This window comes from Zootermopsis nevadensis, unplaced genomic scaffold, assembly GCF_977971745.1.
Source record: "Zootermopsis nevadensis isolate Lab colony 2312 unplaced genomic scaffold, Znev_1.0 Znev_ptg000001l, whole genome shotgun sequence".
NCBI classification, from domain to species: domain Eukaryota; kingdom Metazoa; phylum Arthropoda; class Insecta; order Blattodea; family Termopsidae; genus Zootermopsis; species Zootermopsis nevadensis.
The window spans coordinates 18,609,659-18,631,428 of NW_028259133.1; the positions used below are offsets into that span (position 1 = coordinate 18,609,659).

At 40.3% G+C, this 21,770-nt stretch overlaps 1 protein-coding gene across 8 annotated transcripts in view; it reads right to left on the reverse strand.

Moving 5' to 3' along the window:
• Positions 1-21,770, reverse strand: part of msi (RNA-binding protein musashi) — a 279,108-nt gene that overhangs the window by 117,532 nt on the left and 139,806 nt on the right. For 3 of the 8 annotated variants that reach the window (XM_087345577.1, XM_022065593.2, XM_087345565.1), the window contains exon 1: positions 2,513-2,999. The gene's annotated coding sequence lies outside the window, so the exon portion shown is untranslated. Of the gene's footprint in view, positions 1-2,512; positions 3,000-21,770 lie in introns of those variants that run through there. The other 5 variants (XM_087345550.1, XM_087345557.1, XM_087345541.1 and 2 more) reach the window with 4 other exon arrangements.

Consider the following 21,770-nt stretch of genomic DNA (forward strand, 5'->3'; position numbering starts at 1 on the left):
TCTATGTTCAATCTTCCTTCCTCAAGACGACTATAAGAATACAACACCAAGAAAAATTTACGTCTGACTACGAGTCTTTATCGACACAGTACGAAACGGCTTTGGAAATTCAAGCGAATACAATAATGAAACAGAAAATAAAATGACAATAATACGAGGTAAACAAAGATAATTGGATGAACCCTTAATAAAAGTTTATTTTTATTAAACCTGAGTTCGTGTAAATCTACTTAACAAGTACTTCCACAACACGAGACGTCTATAACAAATCAAGAGACACTTCTTGGCATGAGAGTCAAAGGGCCTACTCCCTCAACAATAAATGCTTGTGGCTAATTATGAAAGGGTAGCATTCACTGATGGTGTTAACAGAAGAGGAGATTAGATAGAGGTCTATAAGAGAGCACATTGTACTTGTGCTATCGACATCCATACTACGTTTGTAACACGTAACTACAATTTTTTTTTTAAATTTATCCATCGTCTGTTTCTTGTAAAAAAATCTTTAAAAAGTCTTAAACCATTAACAAATCACTATATTTCGAAGCATCAATCTCTTCATCTTCTGGTTTAAAAAAAATGGATGCACCTATTCTATTGGATCGTGCAGACGGAGCGGTTCCAGATCTGTGGACCATACGATGATGATGGAAGATCAATTATAGTCAATTTTTAAGGTTTTGAGATTTGTACTGGTGTTTAAGACCAAGGGTAGTTCAAAGAACAACGAATCTACAACCTTCCTTCTGACCTCTCAACATCACTTCTGCCCAGTTACCAATGCAGAAGAATAACTCTTGCTAGACTGCAAACTACCGTATTACAACATCGATTTTAATGTCAACACAACCTAAAACCGGTAAAACCACGCTTAATCGAATATACCATTATCTCTAAATATGCAAAATCACACAAAAACAATGTCATACCTCTGGTAATTCTTCACATCCCGACGCCTTAAGTTTCAATCAGATATTTAATTACGATACCGTGTTTAGTGAAAACATCTCGGCAAAAGTTCAATTATAATTTGAGTCCAATAAACTCGAAACAATTCTGCGTCTATTAACAAATCGACAGATAAAATTCCTCTTTCAAAAACTGTCCTTATGATCTAGTCCCGTTCCATATGACAGCTTCACAGATTTAATTAATATTTTCCTTGCCCAGAAAAAGAAACAATGTCAACAAAAACCTGTCACTCACAACAATTTCAACTACGCACATCTGACAACACCTTAAATAATCGAATTATCAAATATCGATTGTGAAGGGTTCTTACTATGGGCGAGGTCCAAAAACCCAACAATCGAGATTTATCGAACATCTTACACAAAACACGCAAGAACTGCAAACAACATTAACGATGTCACGTGTTTAAAAAGTGTGTCCGACTCCAAAAGATACTGCCATTTCTAGTAGGCCCGTGGGTCGAAATTGATACTAATCATGAAAAGACGTTTGCCTTCCCTTCTGAATTAACCCTCGCCCATCAGATGTTACTACTTGCAGAAGGGGACCTGCAAGGATGTGAAAGGTGCTGCTTCCAGCTTTCCATCATCCCTAGCTTCAACAGCTACTTCCATTCTGTTAGGGCAATGAGGTGGAATCTCGAGATTGGAGAATCAACGCCTGTTAAATCATGTGAAATTAATGAAGTCATTTTTCTCTACCCTTCTATTTCATCCCGGAATAGGTCGTGCGATAACACAAACACGCTTTAGGACGTAACAGAATAATTTACGGTAATATTTAAAGCATTATGCACCGACAACCCCTCTCAAACCCCTCCCCTCCAACAAAAATTAAAAAAGATGATGCAAGATTCATAGTAGTGACACCTACCATCGCTGATTTTAGAAACTTTCCACGAATAAATTATTTAATAATTCCTTTGTGTGCAAACAAAGACGGCAATGTTGGCAAACCTAGTCTTCTCTACGGAACGAAATATAACCTGATTTCTTGGAAGCAATACCTAGAACTGTTAAAGAGAGGTAAAATGTCTCAAACCACGCCATCGTTACAACACAATGCAACCAGAACACCGGTTGGACGACAGCTTTCGATGAGTCATAAAGCCGGCACCGGAATGCCATCCTAACCCCAACAATTTCCAGCGATGTGCTGGGCACAGCAATGAGGAATATACAAATAGCACAGCGACCCAAACTATAAAACTAATACAATGACCAGTAGTACAGAACGTTACTACAAAACATAAATGGCGCACTACCGGCTGGGTATCCATCACTGCTTTTACGTTCTAAACCCAACAAAGGAAACACGTGATGTAATCACAGAAAATAAAATGAAACTTCGAATTTTATCCTCACAATACCAAATTAAATTCAAGATGTAACATAAAATACGTTACGAAAATCACAACTGGTTGCTGCGATTTTCGGATTCACGCCAAAACACGATCAGTAATCCTTCGATACTGCAGTATGCTTACTCATGCGATTAATACAATAACTTGCTTGCTGTATTATGAATGTGGTACACTTACCGACGATTTACGACGTCACATACACTGCGTGCTGCTCTAGAATCCGCCGTGTGGACGAGGGCTGAGATGAACAAACTGGGATGCAGCAGGACCTCCGAACGTTCACTGCAGGAGACTCAGATCTGCAGCAGATGAAGACGGCAATGTCTAAACGATCGGCTGATCAAAATACAGAAATATCTGATAAACTGCACCAAAACACTTTCTATTCACAGTCTTAAAACATGTATCATCTGAAATAAAGGAACCACGCACCCAACACAGCTCATAAATAACATACGTCGTTATGTTAATTCAGCAGACTCGAATAATGTCACACATGGTATAATAATCGTCAAAAAAGATCCAACCACAGCTTCAACTTAACTCACAACCACGTGAGAAGCTACCCACAATCTATCTGGTCTGTACGATCAAAGCGAATGGGGGAATGAGCGACTTGGAACGAGCCTGTTGCCCCCCCTTCGCTGCCTTCCTTCCTTTCTCTCTGCCGGCCAGCCTGCTAGGCTGGTTCCAAACCGTACCGTGCCGAGCGCAGCTGTGCCGCACACAAACGCAACCATACCTCGAGAACCAACCGAACCGGGACGAATTCATGGTCTCCATGGTAACCCAGGCAAAACGTATTGGACTAATACGAATGGTCCGAGAAACACTAGTGGTGCGCGATTATACATGATCCTATTAGACATTGTTATCGTAATCATTGGGGCTCTCTCATTTTTCAACCTTGCTTCAAATAATTGTTATTGCATTTGCTGACGACGAAAAAGGAATGTTTAGTCACCTCCATTAGCGGGTGTTTCTTTCCATCGTTATGAAACGTCAGGTTCTACAACACACAGCTTTCCTCTCTCTAGAATTTTTAAAAAAACTAAAATGGCCCTTTAGATTTACTGGGACACAAGTAGCCCAGTTTATTAAGGAAATTACACAGGGCGTTAGAAAGTCAATGCGTGGTTGCAATTAATGTAGAAAAGTATGACCTGGCAACACCAGCAGCTCATGCAAAACTGCAGTGATTTTTCGAACGCCCTGTACACTTAAGTAACACAAGTATCATTTGACATGCAGACTACTGAAATAAACACAGAAAACTGTTTAGCTAAGAAATTATATTCGGCTGTGTCCTGGATGTCGACCCACAGAGAAGCAGTTGTAACCGATTTTGGCAAGGCACCCCAATCAACAACTGCCAGGAGGCAGAACTTAGCTACTGATCTGAGTATTAAAATGCGAGATCTAAATAAAACCAAATCATATCTGACCACCATCTAATAACTAAATTTGCACTGACGTCACAATTTAAGATACTCACAGGTTATTTGAATAAAAATTTTCTTGGATATTATCCATCGTCTAGTAAATAAAATATAAAACGTAAAACGACGTTTCGGAGATGGCTCTATATCTCCGTCTTCAGGTCCCCATCTCCGAAACGTCGTTTTACGTTTTATATTTACTAGACGATGGATAATATCCAAGAACATTTTTATTCAAATGACTCTTCACCATCGTCAAGAACTTTTAGATTTGATATACTCACAGGTTACTTTATTTTCACAGTAATAGTAACTTACGAAGACTGAGTATACACATGAAAGTAACTGATTTTTGGAACAAGGACCAGTATCGGTTTTGAAAACTATTTCTCAAAGGCCCACTTTAATATTATTCTCCCTTCTGCGCCTGTCTCCCAAATGGTGTCTTGCCTTTTAAGTTTTCCCATTTAATGTTTCAGCGTATTTTCTCGTGTCTCGCATTCAGTTCTTTAACAACAATAAAGTAAAACAGGGGTCGAAGTCTTACGATACCTATTCCTTGCATTACCGAAGCAAACGTCATCTCTAAGTTACTATGAATACGACTGTCGTGAAATACGATTTATTCCTTCATTTAATCAACAATCAACATTATTGAAGAAAAAAAAACACGAAATATGTTTTATGTTCTCTTCTATTATAACCGGAGTAACAGTTCCGGTATCAAAGAACCATCTGGAACAGAAATACACACGAGCTGAACATCCGACACAGGTAAGCCAGTCCAAAAAGGTCACAAGATATTTTAGCAGAAATTTAAACCTGCTTCTGTGGCTAATGTTATAAACTTAATTCCACATTACGTCACGTTGATATGTGAATCAGACACATTCTTGGCTACAAATCTGCATTTGTCTCTTTAGTTAGCTCTGACGGAAACACTAACCCTCGAATACGAGACAACGTCTACGTCAATGTCAATCCATTAATCTGACAGATGAAGTAACACCTCCTTTTCATCAGAAACCTTCGTGTAATTTATTCGAGGCAAAGTACCATTTGTTTTTATTCGGTGTTGGATATTATCCATCTGTCCTAGCCCATGCACTGGTTACGCTGACTACAAATAGAATACCTACAACCGAGCCTTCCAGTTCTTAAGTTCTTCCTTTAATGAAGAAAGGCTGTAATGTATTTGTTCCCATCTTCCTCCTCGCTCGTCACATTGTAAATCTTCATCTTCTTCATGTTAACATCTCAACATCCATTCTGCTTCGTTCCAGAAGGAAATTTTACGTTTCTGGTACGTTCCCCGCAAACTTGAAACACGACGGCGGGAAAATATAAATAGCTTGTTCAATAAATCAAGTAATGATGCTGTGACGAGGTCCATCGTGTGTGTAAATCTCGAAATCTCTTCATATCCTTGTTCCGCGTGGCTTCAGTCATCTGCCACAGAACAGTCAATAACAGAGTTCCGTGGACACGAAATTTGTGGACGCTGGCAGGGATATTTATCGGCAAACTATTTTTCAAAGACATTTAAACTTTTGTAAGACTTGAGGTTCTCACAGCGGTGAGTATGAAGATTTCCGTCTTCTGGGTTGTTGCGCTGTGTAGTCTGGTCGATGTTTACCAACGTTTCAGAGGTCATACTGCCTCCGTCATCAGGGCGATGAAGATTTCTGTCTTCTGGGTTGTTGCGCCGTGTAGTCTGGTCGATGTTAACCAACGTTTCGGAGGTCATACTGCCTCCGTCATCAGGGCGATGAATATGAAGACTTCTGTCTTCTGGGTTGTTGCGCTGTGTAGTCTGGTAGATGTTTACCAACGTTTCGGAGGTCATACTGCCTCCGTCATTAGGGCGATGAATATGAAGACTTCTGTCTTCTGGGTTCTTGCGCTGTGTAGTCTGGTCGATGTTAACCAACGTTTCAGAGGTCATACTGCCTCCGTCATCAGGGCGATGAAGATTTCTGTCTTCTGGGTTGTTGCGCCGTGTAGTCTGGTCGATGTTAACCAAAGTTTCGGAGGTCATACTGCCTCCGTCATCAGGGCGATGAGTATGAAGATTTCTGTCTTCTGGGTTGTTGCGCTGTGTAGTCTGGTAGATGTTTACCAACGTTTCGGAGGTCATACTGCCTCCGTCATCAGGGCGATGAATATGAAGACTTCTGTCTTCTGGGTTCTTGCGCTGTGTAGTCTGGTCGATGTTAACCAACGTTTCAGAGGTCATACTGCCTCCGTCATCAGAGTATGAAGATTTCTGTCTTCTGGGTTGTTTGCGTTGTGTAGTCTGGTCGATGTTAGCCAACGTTTCAGAGGTCATACTGCCTCCATCATCAGGGCGATGAAGAGTTCTGTCTTCTGGGTTGTTGCGCTGTGTAGTCTGGTCGATGTTTACCAACGTTTCAGAGGTCATACTGCCTCCGTCATCAGGGCGATGAGTATGAAGATTTCTGTCTTCTGGGTTGTTGCGCTGTGTAGTCTGGTAGATGTTAACCAACGTTTCAGAGGTCATACTGCCTCCGTCATCAGGGCCCTAATGACGGAGGCAGTATGACCTCTGAAACGTTGGTTAACATCGACCAGACTACACAGCGCAACAACCCAGAAGACGGAAATCTTCATTTAAACTTTTGCTACGTATCTCTTGTCCACATGAAACTGTTTGTAGGTGAACTGCAAAAAGTTTAATTATTACTCGATCAGTCCCAATTATAGATTTCGAAAGTGAGAAATATCAGTAAAACCACGTCCTTGGGGCAGGCACAGAGGAGATGCAGCCTCGGTATGGAACAAACCAGCCTAAAGTAATGCAATGTAACATGGGTTCACGCCCGAGTAAGTCGGTAGCCATCAGTCTCGCCATCTGGTAACGAATCTAACTACTGGTGCACGGTGTTTTGGCTCTGTGCCCCTCGACCGCTCTCAGTTCACTCCACCTCCTACGATAGGGGTATCCAATGAGTGAGAAGAGGTCAAAAGCTTGATCTGTTGGGGCCCGTTCGTCGAGCTAGTCTAAAAACTAAAACATTGTGGTTTTAAAAACACAAGCGATGGAAGAAATATAATAAAAATATCAAAATAAAAATAATAAATAAATAAATAAAAGTACAAAGCTGTAGGCATTTTGTGTTGAGATTTATTTTAATGTAAATCTTTTCAGGGTGCTTTTGCCATTTCGCGGTAGAATGTTAATCAACTACATGACCGTATATACATATAAGCACTTTCTTGACTGAATTTACACCCAAAACAAATGCTCACATAATCACTGTTCAAATATTGACATTTCCTCTCACCAGGGCAATGAAACAATGACAATGATGTTTTTAACACTATGATTCATACTTTCGAAAACTCTTTCTGTGCATTAACAAATCGATCATAATGTCGCAGTTTCCACGTGCCATGAAATAATGTTAACAGTAACTAACAGGGAGTAACATGACAGGTTATATTGATCCATTCGTTAGTTCTAAAACGAGTATCAACTTCGTGACGATGGTGAAGAGTCAATTGAATAAAAATTTACTTGGATATTATCCATCGTCTAGTAATAAAACGTAAAAAAACGTAAAACGACGTTTCGGAGATGGGGCTCTATCTCCGTCTTCAGGTTCCTACTCAGTTGGGCCCACTAGATAGAGCTAATCCCTATCTCCGGACAAATTAAAAAGTGAAAGTCCCAGAATAAAAAGGCATTACCACACCATCCATCCGTGGGACGTAAAAGAATAGTATGTAGAATGGATGGATGGTGTGGAGATGTCTTTTTATTCTGGGACTTTCACTTTTTAATTTGTCCGGAGATAGGGATTAGCTCTATCTAGTGGGCCCAACTGAGTAGGAACCTGAAGACGGAGATAGAGCCCCATCTCCGAAACGTCGTTTTACGTTTTTTTACGTTTTATTACTAGACGATGGATAATATCCAAGTAAATTTTTATTCAATTGAAATTGTTTCTGGTTTACATATTGAAACGTATCGTATCATATAATACAATAAGTGAACATATCAATAAATTCAAATTCGTAAGATGTACGATCGTATGATTTCTAAAAAAAAAAAGAGATATGTATGATTTGTGGTTTTCACGGCTGGTGAGTCTGGGTTGTTGCGCCGTGCAGTCTGGTACAAGTTTACCGACGTTTCAGAGGTCCTTGCTGTCTCCATCATCAGGGCGCTAAACACAATTAGCAAAGACTACAAACGGTTGAAATGAGATTTTTAGAGTCAGTCGCAGGTTCCACATTACAAGACCAAGAACGTAACAAGGGAATCAGAAAAGCACGAAATATGTTGTATTAATTATACAATGAATAACAAAATCAAATGGTAATAACACGACGCCTACTAAGAAGGAATACAAGTAGAATGCTGAAAAATATATTATAGTATACATCTTATTTTATTTATTTAGTGTTCTGTCTGACGACAGGTCCATATGAACAGGATCCTTCCATCCTTTTCTCGGACTAGGACCTGTTCATATACGTTCTTGGCAGATGATCCAGAAGTAGTTTGCCATTGCCTTCTTCTGTGTGTGAATGGAGTAATTGTTGGGATGCCACGGAGAAACCGGGGAAGCCCCCGGAGGAAAACTCCGTGTTGCCTAGACCACGGCCTTGCCCAACACAAGTTATAAATTCGGGCACCGCCGGGAATCGAACCCGAGACCCCAGGTTTACAAGGCCAGCGTTCTAACCGCTAGACCACCTCATCTTATTATTATTTAGTGTTCTGTCTGACGACAGGTCCATATGAACAGGATCCTTCCATCCTTTTCTCTTCTTGGACTGGGACCTGTTCATATACGTTCTTGGCAGATGATCCAGAAGTGGTTTGCCATTGCCTTCTTCTGTGTGTGAATGGAGTAATTGTTGGGATGCCACGGAGAAACCGGGGAAGCCCCCGGAGGAAAACTCCGTGTTGCCTAGACCACGGCCTTGCCCAACACAAGTTATAAATTCGGGCACCGCCGGGATATAGGAAAAAAACTAAGAATAGTTTAATATAAATTGCAGAGACGTGACGTGGTATAAACCCAAATCTTTGATGATCAAAATAGTAACAGTTACAGATAAATATAAGAAAGAGATTAATTATGACCCATCTAAAAACAGAGCTTGAGTTTACATAAAACGCAAATAACAGACAGGTCGATGAGGTGATGAAACATGGCTGAATAAGATTCCAATGAGAACAGAATTCCTGTGAACGCTGGTTAAGAAACAAATAGCTGTGTGAGAGGAAGGTCGCCACTATTTTGTACACCCTTATTGTAGGAGTGTGGAACAATATACAATCCAGTAGCTACAAGGTCTGCTTCCCCACCGAGGCACCTTGTTTACGCCTCAAATTCATTCACACGAGACACGGCTCGTGGTAGGCGACATCTCAAAATAGCGTCCTCAGCGTCCGTAATTGCGTTGGTGGACCTAAATATTATTAGAAAACAGGCAGATAATCCTGTTGACATCTGTTAAAAAAGAACGTACGTGCTCGCTCATCTATCAACACAATAAACAAGCCTTGGATTCGAGGTTTCCAAGGCGCTAAGTCTGAAGATTGCTGGCTGTCGTCTGGGTTGTTGCACTCATTGTCATGATGATGAAGGAAACAGGGACCTGTGAAACGTCGGTAAACTTCTACCGTTCTTGTGACCGTGTGTGTGTGTTTGTGACCTCCAATTAAGAGAATGGTAACTGGCTCCCTGTGTATGATCCGCCTGACTTTTCAATTGCAGATGGCTCCTAAAATAGCGTTCACAAAACCGGCAGAAATCATCAGTCCTTAACTCAGCTTTACAGAACGTGCGGACAAAACATACGTGCCCATTCTTTGCAACAGTTGCGATGGCACGGCAATCATTACCAATTAAAAAAAAGCCGACTTTCACTTAATTATATTTTAAACCACTAAAGTAAAACACTCTCCAATTTGTTTATACCCCCTTCCTTCCGATTACTTTCATCGTTCTCTAGCTCAGTGGTATTCAACCTTTTTTGTTCGCGTACCCCCAAATATAATTTCTCTTCAACTTTGTACCCCCAAAGTTGTTGGTGTATAATTCAAGTTATACATAGTATATAATCTACATCTAAAATAAATTAAATAAATTACATTACTGATTATTCAATGTTTATCGTAAAATAATATATTTTTTTAAAATTTCACGTACCCCCTAAGATGTCTTCGCGTACCCCCAGAGGTACACGTACCCCAGGTTGAATACCACTGCTCTAGCTGATTCTTTTCTCTTTCCTAAACTCTTCTTCTTCTTCTTCTTCTTCTTCTTCTTTTTGGTTTCTTTACTGAAATCGCCTCATATTTAAACCGCCTAGATCCACGCTTTTCTTTTAAAAATATCACAAAAAACTTTTAATTACTTAATGATGTTTCCAGCAACAGAAATGAAGTGAATAGCTGAGCATACAATGGCATTAGTCTACTTAACCCCAATTGACAGAGACGTGCAGTCCAAGATACGTCTTCGTGGTTCTACCACACACAGCCTTTCTATCGTGTTTGGTCAGCGGGAGCTTGTAAGTCTTTCGACTCCGAGAATTATAAACCTTATCGCACATTCCAGGGACAAACTCGTTCTGACACGTGTTGCAACAATCGACCAATCGACCAAGTATCACGATTAACACATCACGAATATGGCACTCAATCTATCTATATAATAAGCAAGTAGTGTTGAGTTGGTAATCATTCGCATTTAAGCGATTTTGGACCTTATGGGATAATATGTAAGAATTCGTGTATTGTTATAACCGTACCACGGTAATGCGTTTAGGGGATTTTGGGTCTTGTCTCGTTATCGATATGATTGTTGGGGGTTATTTGCTGCTGAGGAATTTTATGAACTTCAGAATTTCCCGACATTCTTGAAGGATAATTTAGTTCAACCGCCACGGTGGTCTAGCGGTCAGAACACTAGCCTTGTAATCCTGGGGTCTCGGGTTCGATTCCCGGCGGTGCCCGAATTTATAACTTGTGTTGGGCAAGGCCGTGGTATAGGCAACACGGAGTTTTCCTCCGGGGGCTTCCCCGGTTTCTCCGTGGCATCCCAACAATTACTCCATTCACACACAGAAGAAGGCAATGGCAAACCACTTTTGGATCATCTGCCAAGAACGTATATAAACAGGTCCCAGTCCGAGAAAAGGATGGAAGGATCCTGTTCATATGGACCTGTCGTCAGACAGAACACTAAATAATAATAAGATGAGGTGGTCCAGCGGTTAGAACGCTGGCCTTGTAATCCTGGGGTCTCGGGTTCGATTTCCGGCGGTGCCCGAATTTATAACTTGTGTTGGGCAAGGCCGTGGTCTAGGCAACACGGAGTTTTCCTCCGTGGCATCCCAACAATTACCCCATTCACACACAGAAGAAGGCAATGGCAAACCACTTCTGGATCATCTGCCAAGAACGTATATGAACAGGTCCCAGTCCGAAAAAAGGATGGGAGGATCCTGTTCATATGGACCTGTCGTCAGACAGAACACTATAAAAAAAGTTAGTTCACAACGTGCAACAATTCACTGGTTGATAAACAAGGCAATTGAGTAGTACAGTATGACGCGTGTGATTATCCTTACGAAACTTAAAACTTCTTTAAACTTTCGACTTGTCTGTGTTTAAGTAAAAAGTGTAAGTGGGAATAAATATTATTATAATTTGCGCATTCAACATAGAAACATACGCTCATACATGCCACGCCTACATTATATGATGAGAAGTGAGATTTGAACTATGTTTTAGTGTGACGCCACAGTAAAACTATAAAACTATTCGCATACGCCAATTCTAAATATTCGTATTAAGTATTTTCTATTCCATTGTCCACTGAAAATAACTTAACGAGTAATTGATCTTTATGTAACGCAGAGGTTTGTGGACCAATCCTAAAGATCAATATGTATTTGTGTCAAACTAATTCACACACACTACACACGCATGCGCGTAAATATTGGTCGGTCTGATGGTTGCATATAGACCGTCATCAGACTAAACACCCACACATTCACGTGTTATCAAATCTCTTCGGATTATTTTAGTTACGAAAACGAGAATGCATTTTTCTTTCTTTATAACTGTAAACTGACTGCAATCCTTTATAAATGAAAAGTTACTAAACTTGAGTGAAATTCTTGAACGCCATTCTGTCTTTGGCAATCGGCCATGGCCGTGCAATTAACAATGACAGATTCTCGTGCTGTAACGTCACAGGCCGCAGACACAATCTAACCTCCCCCCCCCCTCCTGGATTCTTTTATGATAACGTGAGACAGGAGATTAACTTTCAGCTAACGTGTACATTTGTAAGCAATTGTTTATAGACAGCGTAAGACACGTGGATTTCAGTCCAGGGACCAATGCAGTTTCGCTTATTACCATTCATAATAAAGTGCACCTTAATATTAATTAACGCAGAGGCACGACTTGTTCACTCTGAATAAGAACAAGAATTTCTGGGAAAAATACAAAAGACGTTTCTGCATGAATATTTCAAAATGTATCCCGTGATACGGGACTTTGACACCAGATGACAGCCACAAGGAAATATCCTATTTAGAAGACCTGGCATAGATGGGAGGATAATATTAAAAGTGATCTTCGGAAAACAATGTTTGAGGATATGAACTGGATTCAACTGACTCGCGATCTCTTTTATCACGGCAATGAGCCTTCAGATTCCATAAAAGGCGGGGTATCACGTGACTAAGTGTGCTCTGTGGAGGTAATGATGTCAATGGTATTATTCAAGTGTCTATAAGAACGTAAACACGGTTGCAATAGTATTTCTACTGACATGACTCCCATCACTCATTACCTCATACTGTTACACGCCTCTTCAGAAAGACATTGTCTGCTATTAAACTGGGTCGAGCACAAATCCGATTATGGCCTCTCTTTCGTGAAAGGAGTTAACGTGTGCGGTGACTATACCTAGAGGATGAAGTAACACATCGTATCCACTCAGTGTCAGTGATATTGTCATTTTAACCTTAATGCACAAAGGAAGTCACGCAAATTCTCTGCTCTCACGCTACACGGCGACCGGAACACAACAATTTGAACCGGAGAGAAACGCTTTGTAAGACAGGTTTATGATATCAACACGTCTTTGTAACAACGTTCGAATCAACTGGAGAATTTTCATTAAAAGTAATAAGGACACCCTGAAATGCTTCAGAATGTTAATAAATTCTAACACGTATATCGTCGATATTTTGCGGTTGTATCTGAAAAACTTAAAAGTACAGTATCTTCTAATGAAAATCGTTTGCCGAACTGATTATCTAAACTACAGTTTTTATTTAGTTTCCCCTTACGGAATGAACACAAACAGAAAACTTTATATCACAATTTCTTATCAGAACGTTTCAGAGGAACGTTGTTAAACACAGCGTCACAACCCAGAAGATCATAACAAACCATCTTCATCATAGCGAAGACCTCAAATCTCTCCTTAATATTATGAATTTGTCATGAAACGAGTCTATAATCTGACATCTGCATTTTCCCTACACAGATCAGGCGTACAACTCCTAGAATGGACAAAGGATAAAATCTAAATAGAGATAAATACGATGGCCGTACTGTAACAATTGTGGATCCGTAGATTGTCCTTTGTCCTTTTCTTACCCTTATCTCCTCCAGACGAACTTCTAAAAGAGCCTAATAGTTGCAGCACTTGTAAATTGAAATACATTTCCATCTAACTAACTAACTAACTAGATGGCTTACCGAACCCGAAGGTTCATCACCGAATTAACCAAAGCCCTCCACCGGACCCTGTCCTGGGCCAACAAAATCCAGTTTCCTTCAACTCCTATCTCGGATAGATCCCGCCTGAGATTATCCTCCCATCTACGTCTAGGTCTCCCCAGCGGTCTCTTCCCTTCAGGTTTCCCAACCAGTACCCGGTGCACACCTCTTGTCCCATCCATGCGCGCTACATGTCCCGCCCATCTCACTCTTCTCGACTTAATCACCCTCACAATACTGGGGGAGCAGTACAGATTTTTAAGCTCGTCATTGTGCAGTTTTCTCCACGCCCCATCGTCTTCCCTCTTAGGCCCAAATATCCTCCTCAACACCCGATTCTCAAACACCTGCAATCTGTGTTCCTCCCTCTGAGTGAGAGACCATGTTTCGCACCCATACAAAACAACAGGCAAGATTATTGTTTTGTATACTTTAATTTTCAGGTTCTTAGAAATCAGACGGGAAGACAAAATATTTTGGACTGAGAAGTAGCAAGCATTTCCGGAATTTAGTCTCCTCCTAACTTCCTCACAAGTATCATTTTGATTTGTTATTGTTGTTCCCAAATATTTGAACTTTGTAACCCTTTCAAAGGATTTATTAGCTACCCTAAGATAATTTTGCCCGCCTGTCTTCTGATGACGAGATACTAACATGTACTTAGTTTTTTCTGAATTTACTTCCAGCCCCACTTGTCTACCAGCCTCTAGTAAAACTTCTGCGTTCCTCTTTATTGTATTTATATCGTCCCCCAATAAATTAACATCATCAGCATATGCCAATAGCTGATGTGTCCCGTTCAATTGCAAACCCTCCTGCCTACCTTGGACCTTCCTGATGGCGTATTCTAGCGCAAAGTTAAAGAGCAAGGGAGACAAAGCATCTCCTTGTTTTAGACCGTTCTTGATGAGGAATGTCTCAGATACATATTTACCTACTCGAATTTTGCTGCAGGTTTCATTTAAGCACATTTTTATTAGACCCACTAGCTTCTTTGGTATACCAAATTCAATAAGAATATTATATAGCACTTCTCTCTTCACAGAGTCATAGGCTTTTTTGAAATCTATAAATAACTGATGTACAGTCCCACCGAACTCCCATTTTTTCTCTAGTATCTGACGAATGCAAAAGATCTGATCAATCGTTGATCTGTTTCGTCTGAACCCACACTGATGATCCCCAATAGTTTCATTCGCATATGGGGTTAATCTTGCCAAAAGAATGTTGGATAGAATTTTGTATGAGGTTGATAGCAGCGATATTCCTCGGTAATTACCACACTCAGTCTTGTCCCCCTTCTTATAAATAGGAATAATTATGGATTCCTTCCATTGATGTGGCATCTCTTCCTTATCCCAAATTAACTGAATAAGCTTATGGATCCTCATATGCAACCCTTTGCCACCTGCTTTAATTAATTCGGCCGGAATCTGATCAATTCCTGGAGATTTATAACTTTTCAACTTCCCAATGGCTAGTTCCACTTCATCTAAGCTAGGTTCTGGCACCAACAGTTCAGCTGTATGCATTTTAATCTGTCTAATATCACCAGTATTATGAACATTTAAGAGCTCGCTAAAGAAATTTTTCCACCTATTCACAATTTTTATTGGATCTGCAAGCAAATTGCCACTATCATCCTTTACCAAATTAGTCTGGGGTTGATATCCTTTCTTAAAGTTATTAATGCCTCTGTACAGGTCTCTGATGTTTTTTTCCTTATTATTTGTCTCAAGTTCAGCAATTTTGCCCTTCAGGTATTCCCTTTTCTTAGTCCTAAAGGTTCTACTAGCCTCACGTCTCACGTTACATAGATTATCCGCATTTGTTTTGTTTGGGTTCTGCAACCATTGAAATTTTGTTTGCTTCCTTCGATCTATTAATTTTGAACATTCTTCATCAAACCACGGTTTATTTTGCTTTCTCCTGTAGTATCCTAGTTTCTCTTTTGCTGAAATTTTGATGCAGTTTCTGACATTTTCCCACTCCCTGTTGATGTCCACACTTTCATTATCCTCATTTGTCTCTAAAATTTGAAACCTATTCGAAATTTCAACTTGATATTGTTCCTTTGCCTCTCCCTCACTTAATTTTTTCAAATCAAATCTTTCTGTGTCAAAATTTTGTTTAGTTCGTCTACTTACTGAAAGCCGCTCCCTCACTTTTGCTACCACCAGATAATGATCAGTGTCGCAATCTGCTCCTCTGAATGATCTCACATCAATTACATTTGTCTGCCTTCTCTTATCTACTAAAACATGATCTATTTGATTGTGTGTTCTGCCATCTGGGGAAGTCCAAGTGTATTTATGAACATCACGGTGTGGAAATTTTGTACTTTTTACAATTAAATCTTTTGACGTAGCGAAGGTCACTGCTCTGACGCCATTATCATTACTAAGTGCATGGAGACTCTCGCTGCCTATTGTGGGTTTGAAGACATCCTCCCTCCCAATTTTTGCATTGAAATCTCCTAGCAGAATTTTCATGTGATACTTGCCAAATGTATCAAATACTGATTCCAATTCTTCATAAAAGCTATCCTTGATATCATCGCTTTTGTCTTCAGTTGGGGCATGAACATTAAGGACAATGATGTCGCACCAACGTCCTTCCAAAATTACGTAAGACAACCTGTCACTAACAAATTCTACTCTCTTAACTGCTGCCCTAATTCTGCTATGAACAAAAAAACCCGTCCCTAGCTGATGATTGTCATTCCCCTTTCCATAGAAAAATGTAAAATTGTCCACTGGGATCGTGCCCTCCCCCTCCCATCGCACTTCCTGCACTGCCACTAAGTCTAACTTATAATTCCCTAATTCCCTACACACTGATTTCAGTGCCCCAGCCCTATAGAGGCTCCTAATGTTCCAGGTACCAAATCTCATGTCCTTTTTCAATTGCCGTGGTCGTGCCAAAGAGTCCGTCCTGATCCGAGGCTTGGTTGATTTTTTCGTAACACATATTTTTTTTAAAGGTGAAAGGTTGTTAGCCCTACACCCAACCCCCAACCTGGAGGACCAGGGTATCACTCTTAGTCTAGCGCATCTCCTTAGACCTGTCCGGCTTGGGTGACCCTACCATGAGCCGAAGCTCAGGCCGGCATAGCCCTAAGGGTCATTTGAGCACGCAAGCCTCCTCACCCGGCAGATTGCCTTCGACAAGGTGGTGATACCTTCGAGAAGGTTTCCATCTAACACCATTACTAATACAGTGGTCAATCAAGCATAACACACACACGCAGTCATAACCAACATCCTCTAGCACAGTGGTATTCAACCTTGTTCGCGTACCCCCAGATATAATTTCTCTTCAACTTTGTACCCCCAAAGTTGTTGGTGTATAATTCAAGTTATACGTAGTATATAATCTACATCTAAAATAAATTAAATAAATTACAGTACTGATTATTCAGTGTTTATAATAAAATAATATTTTTTTTTTAAATTTCACGTAACCCCTAAGATGTTTTCGCGTACCCCCAGATATAATTTCTCTTCAACTTTGTACCCCCAAAGTTGTTGGTGTATAATTCAAGTTATACGTAGTATATAATCTACATCTAAAATAAATTAAATAAATTACAGTACTGATTATTCAGTGTTTACCATAAAATAATATATATATATATATATATTTTTAAATTTCACGTACCCCCTAAGATGTCTTCGTGTACCCCCGGGGGTACGCGTATCCCAGGTTGAATACCACTGCTCTAGCACGCCTATACTTAGAGCAGATGAAACTTGAAATTCAGGTGTTACGTCTTTACCTTTTCAGTTTGAACAAATTAAATCAAGTCACGTGTCATATTGAAGTAGATATGAGAAAGAAACTATTTCAATATGGAAGCAGTTTGACGATTTATCACTTCCGAAGAAATTTACAAAAAAAAAGGGGGGCCAGTTTTAAGAAATATCGTGCCGAGGTGGCGTTATTACTGTCGAAAATTCATTGTAACATAGCAGGAAAATGTCATGGATCTATATTTCAATAAAATTCTTGTTGAGCGGACATAAAAGCATCAATGTAAGACCTTTCATGAAATTATGTTTATGTATGCATTCTTTACAAATGATCTGTGTTGAATTTAATCAAGATAAGTGTTTCTTGGTAAGATGCTCCGTATAATCTGACAGAAATTTACTGACTCATCGCCCTGATGATGGAAGTAGCGAGCACCTCTGAAACTTCAGTAAACTTCAGCAGGACGACACGGCGTAGCTTCCTCGAGGACAGTCATGTGAGAATCTAAAATCTCGTAAAATTTAATCAGCTTAGAGCACAGTACCGAAATGTCAAATATTTTAAATACCGATACAAAATTACTGATATAGAATCATCTGCTCAATTTTTATTATTTTCAACACAGTGGAATAAATGTTAGTGCGGGTATGTGACTTAATTTATCTTCTCGGTGCAGCCACGGCAATTATGTTCCGAGGCAGGAGTCAGAAGGGTTTGCCATGACGACTCTGCGAAGTGGCGCGAGGAAGAACCACAAAGTGTACGTATGTGCCTGATCTACCGTCCTAAATGCAGATCATGTCTCATCACAGGAGCTGAGCAGAGAGAGACGCGGATGCACATTTAGGCTACCTACATGAGCTATTTCTGTTGAGAAGAGACGAGGAATGTGTCTGCCTTCAACATGGAGCAGCTTACTGATACTTCCTCCAGGGACAAGAACAAGACTGAATGGGTGCGTACAAAGTTCATTCCCTTTCACAAAGAACAATTGTCTTCAACTTCAGCCCTGAAGATGGAGAAAGTGCGTTTCTCCGTACATACGTACTGACACAAACCATCCCTGGAGTTAATGTGTTAACGGTAACACAGAATATCTTTACAAAAAATTCCCGGTATTAACTACAAGTGGAAATTATTAAGTGAAACAACAGCAAGGCTCCTGGTTGTTAACAGCGATGCAATCTTAAAGCTCCACATGGACGAATGAACAGACGAAAGCTTTAAGCTTACAAACGACTTTTAAGGTACAGCGTGTGGGAAAGGTCAGGGACGGACAGGGCGAATAAGACATTAAAATTATACAAATTCAAATTTTACTTCGTTTAATTACTATAGTGAGTGTTAACAGTCTTAAGCCAACGGTAATAAACTTTTTGTTTGAATAAAAGGTGATGATTTTTTGAACAGGTATACAACTATAAGAAATTCAGAAAAAACTAAGTACATGTTAGTATCTCGTCATCAGAAGACAGGCGGGCAAAATTATCTTAGGGTGGCTAATAAATCCTTTGAAAGTGTTACAAAGTTCAAATATTTGGGAACAACAATAACAAATCAAAATGATACTCGTGAGGAAGTTAGGAGGAGACTAAATTCCGGAAATGCTTGCTACTTCTCAGTCCAAAATATTTTGTCTTCCCGTCTGATTTCTAAGAACCTGAAAATTAAAGTATACAAAACAATAATCTTGCCTGTTGTTTTGTATGGGTGCGAAACATGGTCTCTCACTCAGAGGGAGGAACACAGATTGCAGGTGTTTGAGAATCGGGTGTTGAGGAGGATATTTGGGCCTAAGAGGGAAGACGATGGGTCGTGGAGAAAACTGCACAATGACGAGCTTAAAAATCTGTACTGCTACCCCAGTATTGTGAGGGTGATTAAGTCGAGAAGAATGAGATGGGCGGGACATGTAGCCTGAGGGGAAGAGACCGCTGAGGATACCTAGACGTAGATGGGAGGATAATGTCAGGCGGGATCTATGGGAGATAGGAGTTGAAGGAGACTGGATTTTGTTGGCCCAGGACAGGGTCCGGTGGAGGGCTTTGGTTAATTCGGTGATGAACCTTTGGGTTCGGTAAGCCATCTAGTTAGTTAGTTAGTTAGTATACAACTATAAGCTTCAGGGAAACCATGCACCATGAGTCAGTATAATATTCCCATTCACAAACCGAAACCGTCTAAATGCAGTGCGTCCTAATACCACATCCGACATTTTAAAGACACCTGACTCACTCTAGATTGAACACTGCAGAATTTAATTCTGGTTTTAGAAACGCTTCAAGTTGTTACGGGCAGACACCCTTTCTAGGCGTCAGTACGTGCAGAATTACCCGCGAGAGACGTCATGGCATCTTCGCAGGTAAAGGTACGCCAGTCTTGTGATGGGCAGAACGTAAATCAGTTGAATGTGTACACAAGGTGAACGTAGGAGAAAGGTGACTATTAAAGAACTTCATCCTATCAGGTTTCCAGCTCAGTAACGCTTGGCATTCACGCGAATGGGGTGCTGGGCCTAAGCAGGGCGAAGTGCCTCTCGCCCTACAAGCTGGGCACCATCCATCAGGCGTTACGCTCGGCTACGCTCAGTATATATATATCACACCAAAGCACCTCACTGAACAGCTGTATTCATTTTTCGTAGGATTCTTTCGATAACCTGTTTAGCTTACTAATGTTTTAGAAAGCTTGAATAATGTTAGCGTTTTCAAATCCAACAGAACATGAATTTTTACGTTTGTCTTCTGACTCGATATACGGTAATTCTACTACAACACAAAGTTAGATACATTTTGATGGTCATCATACTTAAGGGAAAAATTAGCCTATATTTTTAGTTCTTTCACAAATTTGGATGAACGAACTCAAGCCTGTATTACATTTCTTTAAGCTAATACAAATCGAAGCTATTAAAGTGCTCGCACAGGATTATTTATTGAGCCTTTGAGAAGCCAAAGAATAGTCGACTCACCTGAAAGATTAATTAATTTATCGACTTAATTTTAAGATATTTTTACCTACCTTCATACCTACGTGTGTGTAAACGTTGTGGCTTATGATTACGTAACTACGAGAAAGCGATGTTAAAAGTTCCGATTACTAGCCGATTCACTAAACGACGTTCATTTCAGTTGTAACATTGTTTGCACCTAGCCAATTAGCCCAGACTGTACAGGTATGGTAAGACGATTCATGAATGATACATTGGAAAGGATGTGGAAGGAAGCGGTCGTGATATAATTTAACATTTACCTACTGGGACTGAATTAGCAACGGTGGTCTAGCGGATAGAACGCTGGCCTTGTAATCCTGGGGTATCGGGTTCGATTCCCGGCGGTGCCCGAATTTATAACTTGTGTTGGGCAAGGCCGTGGTCTAGGCAACACGGAGTTTTCCTCCGGGGGCTTCCCCGGTTTCTCCGTGGCATCCCAACAATTACTCCATTCACACACAGAAGAAGGCAATGGCAAACCACTTCTGGATCATCTGCCAAGAACGTATATGAACAGGTCCCAGTCCGAGAAAAGGATGGAAGGATCCTGTTCATACGGACCTGTCGTCAGACAGAACACTACAAATAAAAAACTGTTGTATTTATAGAGCGATTAGATTTGCGATAATGTTCCTGAAATAATTTAAGACCAAGGCCTGTGAAGCATACAAAACATGAAAAGGACGCCATTTAAAAATACGCGCAGTCCATAAGAATTCCTTTTCCCACTCTTGATGCACTGCTGACAGGTTCGAATAAGGTCTTATGTACCTTCAGTTCAATGGTATATTTTAGAAATGATTGGTCCAGTATATATCCAGGTGTAAGTTAAATAAAACTGGGACTGAAGAAAAAATGATAGCTGCCTTCAGGGTCTCCTGAATATGATGGAGTATGACCACTCAGCGGCCAGTTTCGGGAAAGCGAGCCCTAAATGTCAATTATGGTTCTAAAATGAGAGTCAACACGTTACGTAATGAAACCTTGCAATATGATCTGCCAAACTGGCGTCTGCTTGAAAAATTGCTGTTTACGTTAAGCCGGCCAAGCCTACTTAGTTAATGGTTGTCACCATCTTGACGGGCCGAACACAATTACAGTCTTTGACTGACAAGTTAGCCTCAATCGCCTACCTTTTAACGTCATACAATTATTCGGAACTAACAATTGTCTATTTCGGAGTTGGCAGCTGTGTCTACTACAAACCAAGTGAAGTGTTACATTACAATATTTTTGTCCAGAACCAAGGTTTAATGCCTAATGAGGTTAAGCATACGAATTTCAAAAAAATCTGGAAATGACAACAGGAAATCTCAGCCTCTGCTATAAAGAGTTATTTAAAACAAACTTTCCCATTAGAATGTGCAACCAAATTCTTACCACACATTGCTGTGCAATGTAGTCTACATAAAGAGTTAACAGTTATAGTGTGTACTTTTCAAATCAACAGAATAAAATGAATGA